The sequence below is a fragment of the Saimiri boliviensis genome, chromosome Y (assembly GCF_048565385.1).
Source record: "Saimiri boliviensis isolate mSaiBol1 chromosome Y, mSaiBol1.pri, whole genome shotgun sequence".
NCBI classification, from domain to species: Eukaryota; Metazoa; Chordata; class Mammalia; order Primates; family Cebidae; genus Saimiri; species Saimiri boliviensis.
The window spans coordinates 11,753,199-11,759,966 of NC_133471.1; positions in this window are offsets into that span (position 1 = coordinate 11,753,199).

A 6,768-nucleotide genomic window follows, 5' to 3' on the forward strand; every position below is an offset into this window, starting at 1 on the left:
TTTATACAGCAGTGCAGTTGTGTGTATATTTTCTGTCTCCCAACCCTATTTGTAAGCTTCAGGAGGACAGCAGTTTTGGCTGTTTAATTTAAGTTTGTATTCCTAGCACTTGGGTGCCTGTCATTTATTAAGGACTCAATACATTTTTGTTGGCAGGGAGATCTAAGAAGGCCAAATAGGAAATGTACTTACATGCAGGACAACAACAAAAGCTCAAAGGGTGGGAGTGGGGATGGATGGGCAGGAGACGTGAGGAATGGAGACAAGACAGGAGTCTGATCAAGTCTCATTTATTGTTGCTAAGCTCACAGCTTAAATAGGCGCAGGCAGAGAGGCGGGGCAAGGGTAGCTTGCGGTTGGGAAATTCCGGCCTAAGTAAGTTTCAGTGGACTGAAACTTATCAGCGGGGAAACAGAAACTGAAACTTATCAGCAGAGAAACAGAAACTTAACTTGTGCAAACCACAACATGGCTGAGCAGATCACAAAATGGCGGCTATTGCTGCCCACAGGTCCCACTTTTTTATTTTATTTAGAAATTAGGCTGAGGGGTAGTTATGCCCACAGGAACCATGCCTGTCTTAGGTCAGAGGACCCCACATGAGAGAACATTGACTCCTTATCCGTCATGGGGAGGGGAAAAACATTTTCCTCCCTATCTTAGGCGGAGTATCCTTACTCATGTTCCTCAGTTGCCCGTCATTGGCTAACCGGTTCAGCTCACCAGGTGACCTAAGAGGAGAGGTATAACCTTTGTGTTTTATGAATCAAGCTCCATTTCTAGGTCCGCCATGTCCAGCCTGTGGTAATGGACCTGAAAGGGCTGCATCTTTATGGCTTCAATTTGTGATCTTAAGAAGCTCATGAGTTTGCTGGATGAATAATATCATGTTGTTGACTCCTAAAAAAAAAAAAAGATAGAAGACCCTCAGGACTCGATGTCTTCCCTGGGGGGAGTTGGTTTTTCAGATTCTTTGGTATCTACTTGCTTTACAAGTCTCTTGGGAAGCCACCTGGATGAATCGACTTCCTTGGCATAAATGCACACTGATCCTCGACCCCAAATCAGAACCAGGTCTGAGCCATGTCATGCGCCCGTCATGGGATCTTTCCACAAACCGATGCATAATGGCTTTTGGATTCAAAATGCCAGTGTCGATCGGCAGCAGAGTGTCGTTCTTGATCCAGTGTTAAAAAATTTAAAATAAATAAGGAGTGTGATAAAAGGTTTTTTGGTGTTCCCTTATGGGGGTACCATTCCCCCTTTTTTATTTTATTTAGAGTGGTTTTTATGGTGAGATGAGCTCTTTCTACTATGCCTTGTCCCTGGGGGTTGTAGGGGATGCCTGTAACATGTTGAGTGTTTAGGTGAGTACAGAATTGAGTGAAGGCTGTAGTGACATAACCAGGCCCGTTGTCAGTTTTAATTTTACGTGGACACCCCAGGGATGCAAAGGCAGTTAAAAGATGAGCAATAACATGTTTTGTGGCTTCTCCAGTTTGCAAAGTGGCAAAGATATATCCACTACAAGTATCAATGCAGACATAAACATATTTAAGATTTCCAAATTCTGGGATGTGGGTGACATCCATTTGCCAAAGGGCATTAGGTAGGAGGCCTCGAGGGTTAACTCCAAGATGTGAGACCGGTAAGTGAGGGGCACATTGTGTGCAGGACTTTTCTATTTGTCGGGCTTGTTCTCTAGTTATGTGATGGAGTAGTGTTAAGGATTGAGCATTAAGATGATGCAAGTTGTGCGAATGTTGTGCTTGAGCTAGAGGGGCGTTAGGGAGTTCAACTAACAGAACATGGGTGGCTAGGTCTGCCTTGGCATTTCTAGAGGCTAATGGACCGGGTAAGCCTGAATGAGCACGTAAATGTCCAATGTAGAAATGTTGTGTTCTGGAAATTAATAGCTTTTGTAGTTAAGAAAATAGTTTTTCAGCAGTTGAGGTGTGTTTTATGAATGGGGCTGTTTCTAACTTTGGGACAGAGGTAGCAATGTATGCACTGTCTGTATAAACATTGAGAGGATCATTGGGAAACATGGAAAATGCAGCTATAACTGCATGTAGCTCTGCTGATTGGGCAGACGAAGATTGGGATTGAAAGCTGATAGTTTGGTTTGGGGTAACAAAGGCTGCAAGCCCTGTGGATGACCCATCAGTGAAAATGGTAATTCCATTTGGAAGGGGATGAAGTCTGGTATTTTTAGGAAATATGAAATCATGTCTGTTGTCAAAATCTAGAAGCTTATTGGGAGGATAATGATTATCGAGGTTGCCAGCATAAGAGGCGAGTGCAATGGGCCATGCTTCAGTATTTTGCATGAGCCAATGGATCTGCTGTTTGGTATAAGGTTGGACAATGTTGTTAGGTTCCTGTCCGAAATATTTCTTGCCTAGGGTTCTTCCTTTGGTAATTAGACTGGCTACCATAAGGTAGTAAGGTTCAATGACTTTAGTGGGCATATTAGGAAGATGGATCCACATAAGTGGAGCAGTTTGCCAGAAGACAGCTGTGGGAGATAATGAGGTATGACATATAATAAATTGGAGTGGTTTCTCAATATCGAAAAAGGTGATGATTTGGTTATTGATACCTTGATTAACTAAATTGATAGCTGATTTTCCTTCAGGGATGAGTTGTCTTAAAGAAGTAGGACTGGGATCCCCTACCAATATATCGTATAGGGGCTTGAAATCAGCTTTGTATAATTTTAGATAAGGTAACAGCCAGTTTATGTCTCCTTATAATTTTTGAAAATCATTGAGGGTTTTTAAACAGTCTAGCCTGAGTTGCACCTTTTGAGTCGATAGGTGAGTTGCACTTAACTGAAATCCTAGGTAGGTGTAGGGATCAGTAAGTTGAATCTTCTCTTGGGCGATGACTAATCCACTAGCAGTAAGGGCAGTTTGTAGACTTTTGAAACAAGACAAGACCACCTCCTCTTTTGCTGCTGCTAAAAGTATATCATCCATATAATGGATTATGTATACATCCTTCCAATCTTTTCTAACTTCGGCAATGGCGATGGCCATATATGACTGACATAAGGTGGGACTGTTGGCCATGCCCTGAGGCAAAACTTTCCGTTGATATCTCTTCATAGGCTCTTTAAAGTTAATTGCGGGAAGGCTGAAAGCAAAACGCTTACAATCCTCTGGATGGAGAGGGATAGTAAAGAAACAGTCTTTTAAGTCTACAATAACTTTGTAGAATCCCAGATGTATGGCCACAGGGGAAGGGAGGCTGGGTTGTACACAAATATACACCACCCTGTTCCAGGGTGCCCAGGGATATTAATTCCAGCCAAACTTGGTTATACTCATTTTTTTATACCACAAACATATTTATAAACGAAAATGTAGCATCACCATAAACAGCTGAAGCTAGACTATCTACAGACAAAATTAGCAACAAATCTGATGCACTGTAAATTCAAGTCCTCAGGACAACAAAAGTGACTAAGCAAGACATCAAGTAACAATGTTAATGCCATTTACAAAAGAAAAAACTGATACAAAAACTTTCAACACCTGAACATCACTTGGCATTTAAGGGGAAAAAAAAAACAAATTAGCTGAAAAGTTCATAAACACAAGGTCTTAGTTACATTACACAAAGCTCAGGTGTTAGCCTTGAATGTAACTTTCAAAATACCTTCAAATATATCCAACTCAGATCACAGAATTTTGGTTTCGAGCCACTTCATCCTCAAGATCATCCGAATCAATACCCTCATCAATGCCTTCGTCCTCGGAATTATTGGCTCGACTGGCTAGCCATACAATCCTCTTTTGATATTTTGGATTAGCTAATTTTTGTTTAAGGCCTGCGGCTACACGTTCAGCAAATTTCTCTAAGGAACACACAGGCCCACCGCTCTCCACAGGTTTTTGTTCCTCTTTACCAGAGTTGCTATCAAATGACATTAAGTCAGCTTCCCCTGACTTTTTCTCCTTGCCCTCTTTGGGTTCTGGTTTTTCCAAAACTAACAAATTTTCTTTTAAGAGGCAGCTTTTATTGGACAAATTTTTACATGAGTCCCTCAAGCAAGTTTCCCCTTGGGTTATGACATTAGCAATGACTGGATCGTCATGTTTTTGGGTAATGATCTCATTTAACAGATTCCAGTATGAGAAAGCAGTTACAGGGACCTTTTGAAGCCCGAAAGCATCATAATAATCTTTTAGGGCATCCCCTACCCTTTTCCAACATCTTTGATCTATGGTTCCTTCTTGAGGGAACCAGGGGCATACATCCTTAATATAATCAAAATATTTGATTAACCACTTTACTTTCACCTTTATTCCTTGCGCTTTTAAGGCTTTGCTGAGTCCTTCAACAAACAACTCATGCTCACTAATTTCCTGATCCATAATATCGTTGTTCACTTACCATAGAGCAAGGCTGCAGCAGGTTCCTGCGGTGACTCCTTCTCTGGATTTCTACCTTCAATCTGGCAGGCTTCGACAACATCCCTCATGGTGTCCCTCTTACTTCAAGCCCCATGTTGGGTGCCAGACTGTCCCGACCTGCAGGACAACAACAGGAGCTCAAAGGGAGGGAGTGGGGATGGATGGACAGGAGACGCAAAGAATGGAGACAAGACAGGAGTCTGATCAAGTCTCATTTATTGTTGCTAAGCTCACAGCTATTTAAGGTGCAGGCAGAGAGGCGGGGCAAGCATAGCTTGCAGTTGGGAAATTCCGGCCTATGTAAGTTTCAGGAAACTGAAACTTACCAGCAGGAAACAGAAACTGAAACATTACTGAAACTTATCAGCAGGAAACAAAGACTGAAACTTGTCAACAGGAAACATTAAACTGAAACTTATCAGCAGGAAACATTAAACTGAAACTTGTCAACAGGAAACATTAAACTGAAACTTATGCAAACCACAACATGGCTGAGTAGATCACAAAATGGCGGCTATTGCTGCCCACAAGGAAAAGGTCTGGAGTGCAGTTCCAAGCAAAAACAACGCAAGAAATGAGTGATCACTGCATTTCCAAATAAGTTTTTACTGACAACACACTAGAAGATTTCCAGACCGAATAGCACCATGAGTTTCCAGCACAGCTATTTTAGCCAGGATCATGGGTTTTCACACAGAAAACTTAATCAAATCTGGGTGGCCACTTCAGCAGGTACCTGGAATGTCAGGGAGACAGAGCCACCCATTCAACTGAAAAGGAGGAGACTAAAAAAGATAGCCAGGCAATTCTGATCAGTTGATCCCATCCCTACAAAGACAAGCAATCTGAAATGCTCTGGACTGAGAGTTTTGCAGCAAGCATAGATGGACCCCATATACTTCAGCTCAGAGGGGCAAAAAGGGTATGCCATTACAGTTGGAGTCTACCTCTACCAAGGCAATCAGCCATTACTGAGGCACTGTGCCATTACTGAGGCAGACTCCTATTAACAAGGCAGTTTTAACTGTATCTATGTAAACAAAACCACAAGGAAGTTTACACAGCAACTAGGCAGAGTCCACGGCAGCTCAGCAATGCCTCTGTTGGAATAGTGTAACTAGACCACCTCCTTGCTGTGCATGGCAACTCTGAAAATAGACATTAGTACATCAAGAACTTATAAATAAAGCCCTCCTTTCCAGAATGGAACACAATAGAGCTCCCAGCGGAGCACTTGAGCTTCTATAGAGGAAAAATTGTCTCCTCAAGTGTCACCCTGACCCTCATATATCCAAAGAGACACCTCATAAAAAAGAGCTCTGGCTGTCATTTGGCAGAAGAAGAAACCAGCAGCCACCCTTACTGTTCTGCATCACCTGCAGGTCATCTCCAGGCAAGAAGAGTCTAGAGTGGACCTCCAGCACTCCCGAAGCAGAGAAACCTGACTGTCAGAAGGAAAACTAAAAAACTGAAAGAAATAGATTCAACATCAACAAAATGGATGTCTACTCAGAGACCACATTTGAAAGTCAACAGTTTTAAAACTACAGGTCAATAAATCCATGAAGATTGAAAGAAGCTAGTGCAGAAAGGATAAAAACACCAAAAAACCAGAACACCTCTCCTCCTCCAAGGGGTCACAACTCCTCATCAGCAAGGGAACAAAGCTGGATGAAGAATGAGTATGAGAAATTGACAGAAACAGGCCTCAGAAAGTGGGTAACAACAAAATTCTTTGAGCGAAAAAAAAAAAAAATGTTCTAACCCAATGCAAAGAAACTAACCTTGAAAAAAAGACTAGATGAAATGCTAATAAGAATAAACAGCTTAGAGAAGCATATAAATGACTTGATGGAGCTGAAAAACACAGCACCAGAACTTTGCAAAACCTACACAAGTTTCAATACCTGAATTGACAAAACAGAAAAAAGGATATTAGAAGTTGTATATCAACGCAATGGAATAAAACAAGAAGGCAATATTAGAGAAAAAACAAAACAAACAAACAAACCAACAGTGAAAATAAATGAACAAAGCCTCCAAGAAACATGGGATTATGTGAAAAGACCTAATCTATGTTTGTAAAGTGTATAGAAATGTGATGGGGAAAATAAATCCAAGCCAGAGATCACTCTTCATTATACTATTTGGGAGAACTTCCCCAACCTAGCAATGCAGGTCAACATTCAAGTCCAGAAAATACAGAAAACACAATAAAATATTTCTTAAGAAGAGCAACACCAAGGCACATAATCATCCAATTCACTAGTGTTAAACATGCTAAAGGCATCCAGAGAAAAAGGTTGGATTACCCACAAAGGGAAGCCCATCAGATACATAGGTCTCT